Below are 3,449 nucleotides of genomic sequence, written 5' to 3' on the forward strand. Positions count from 1 at the left end.
AGGCTGTAGCTGTAGGATTTCATTTGTTTTTCAAATAATAAACTTCATTAATATTTGATTAGATGCTTTGTGGCACAGCATCTCTTTTTTTTTAAAGGGAAAAGACAAGCTTGTTGTGTGTAGAAATAGAAGGAATCAGAAGCCAGATGGCCAACATCATCTTTGAAATTTGCAACTGCAAGATCATCACTTGACTAAAGTCTTTCCTCCCAATAGTTTATTAAAAAAAATATATATATCACACCAAAAACAAAAGCCAAAATACCACAAACTAGATTATTCAATATCAATAAAGTATCTTACCTTCCTGAAAGGTATTCCAAATTTCAGTGAAAAACAAGCAAACAAACCCCAGTAACAAGGCCTTTATTTTCTTTAAAATAGTAAAAGAAATTGGAATATAGCAGACTGAGTCAGTATAGGCTTTTCCAGCTGCCCTTTCCACCCCAAAGATTACAATAATTGGAAGTAAGTAAACACCTCACAAATACTCGAGTCTGTTTTTATAATTTACAAATAATTTCTTAAATCTTTGTTTTTATTTGTTAGCAAAGAAAGCTACTGTAATGGCAGATCAACCCAAATTCTTGAACTAGCCACAAAGATGATGTGTACTGAATTAGTTAATAGCCTTATAAGTAGATTTAGTCTTAATGATCACAAATTCTTTGTTATCTATTAGCATCCTATTCTTAAGCACTCTCACTACAGGCTGTCCTTAGAGGGAGAGAGATAGAAACATCAATGATGAGAGAGTATCACTGATTGGCTGCCTCCTGCATGCCCTCTACTGGGAATGGAGCCCTCAACCCGGGCATGTGCCCTGACAGGGAATCAAATGCTGACTTCTTGTTTCAAGGGTCGATGCTCAACCACTGAGCCACGCCGGTCCGGCTGCACTTCCTTTTCTTATCTGTGACACACACAATGACTGAACTAGGCAGCCACGGCCCGCAGCAGCCTCTGAGTGACTGCTGAATTGCATCCCCTCAATGCTATCTACTTTTCCTACTGGAGGTTCCAAGTTAAACACTGTCAGTATTCTGGGGACCACTTTCATACATGGTTCTACATATACATAATTTAACAAAAATGGGATATTTACGTACAGTTTTTACTGTGACCAAGTTCAACAGCATCAAAAGCATTTTTAGGTACTTAATTCAGGTGGCTATAAAGTAAAAAAAAAATCACTTTTCAGACCCTATATATATCATTTTTATATCCATGTATTTTAATCTCCTGAATGTTCATTACACTTTAAAGTATTTTTGTCCATGCTTGTGAACCTTTTATGGGCTCTGCTTTAAATAGTGCTCATCAGCCCTGGCTAGAGCATTGGCCCTTGCACCGAAGGGTCTTGGGTTCAATTCCCAGTCAAATACACGTACCTGTGTGCGGGAGGCAATCAATTGATGTGTCTCTTCACATCGATGTTTCTATCTAAAAACAATGGGAAAATACCCTCTGGTGAGAATTAGCAGCCAAAAAAGAATAGTGCTTATCACAGTGAGGTGTACATTCTCTTTTAATATTTTTATTAATGTAAATCTCATTAATAATATGCATTTCACAGTGCCAAGTGAGAGGACCCCATTACTCTAAAGCAGTGGCTCTCAACCTTCCTAATGCCGCGACCCTTTAATACAGTTCCTCATGTTCTGGTGACCCCCAACCATAAAATTATTTTCGTTGCTACTTCATAACTGTAATGTTGCTACTGTTATGAATCGTGTTGTAAATATCTGATATGCAGGATGTATTTTCATTGTTACAAATTGAACATAATTAAAGCATAGTGATTAATCACAAAAACAATATGTAATGATATATGTGTTTTCCGATGGTCTTAGGCGACCCCTGTGAAAGGGTCGCTCGACCCCCAAAGGGGTCGTGACCCACACGTTGAGAACCGCTGCTCTAAAGGATTCCTGAAGTCTGAGTCACAAGCATAAGTGCCAAGATCTGCAGGTTTGTGTGGTTGTGGAGATTTCCTGACTTGAATAGGAATTAGACAAAAAAAAATACAGAAGCCATAGAGGTGACAGTTTGGGGCTTATATGGTGGCATGATGGTGCCATAAAGGATCCAGCGTCTTTTAATTGTTCTGCTGTGTTTGTCGCTTTGTGACTAACTATGGTCGCTGCACCTCCACTCCTCCAGGAAGAGAGACAAGTGTAGGGCAAGGATGAGCCCGATCTGCACATGTCCATCCTCCCCAGAAGCCCCAGCAGCAGCTTCAACTTTCATCTTATTGGCCAAATTGTGTTAAATGGCTGCCCTTAGATATATGGGAGTCTAACAAGGTATTTTTTCAGCTAGAAGAAAAGGTTCCATTAGGTACTAGTCAGAAAAGGACCAGAGACTTCTACTACAGAAAACCGGAGCAAGCTGTCCTTATCCCATGACAAGAAAGAGGACTTCCTCTCATTTCAGAAGAGCACGGAAAGGGAATGGGTGATGGGGTAGGTGTCCTACCGCAAAGGGCCAGGTAAAGGAGGAGAGGCGTGAGGGACCCATCCTGCTGCGTGCGCGGCTGAGAGGAAGAACTTGCCCTTGGTCACGAACACAGTGGTAGCGAACCGTCACTAACCCTCCTGAAACAGGAAAAGGAGACCAGCTCCCCGGAGTCCCCTACATCATCTGCTTGCATCCTCTGAAGCGGACTCCTGGAGCCGTGAAAACGCACGTCTAACCAACTTGAACTTACTGCACCGGCTCCCAAACTCGGAGAGTGAGTGAGTCAGCTTGGGGCACTGCACTTAACCTTTGCGTTCCCACGCTTAAGCCATAAAACAGAAGAATAACACGGTGCTGAACACACAGTAGGTGCTGAGGACACACTTGTCAACTTTTGCGAAGGACCAAGAGGAAGGAAATGGACATGAACATGTGTTTGGGAGACTGCCAGTCGCTAGGCCTGTACCAGACGGTTTCCATACATCGCTCAGGGACTCATCAGCACGCAGTCAGGTAGGCATCACGGGCTCGATTCAGGAGTAAACGGAGGCTCAGGAAGGTTAACCAGTCACACTTGGAGGTAGACACAGGGTGATCTGAAAGCCTCTGCGCCTTATGCAATGTGCCCCACGGTCCCTCCGCCAAAGCTGCGGGAACCTTGCTTTGCAGACAGTCGACACTAGCCATTTTGAGAAGTCGGATTTAACATCAGACTTTTCCAGAGACAACTCTTAGGATAGAGGAACCCGCCCCAAATCTTTGGGGTCTGGTCCAAACAGGACATGCTAACGCTCGCTAAGCTAGCGGTGAGGCCTGCGTAAGGCCCCGCGGGCGCCGGCGGCGCAGGGGTGGCCGGGAACTGCGCCCGGGCTGTCCTGGGGGAATCCGGCGCGGGTGGTCGGCTGGTCCGGCGGGCGGGGCGTCGGTAGGGCCGCGCGTGACGCACTTCCGGCCTGCGGCTTCCGGCTTAAAGGGCCCGGACCTGGCTC

The sequence above is a fragment of the Myotis davidii genome, unplaced genomic scaffold (assembly GCF_000327345.1).
Source record: "Myotis davidii unplaced genomic scaffold, ASM32734v1 scaffold573, whole genome shotgun sequence".
NCBI lineage: Eukaryota > Metazoa > Chordata > Mammalia > Chiroptera > Vespertilionidae > Myotis > Myotis davidii.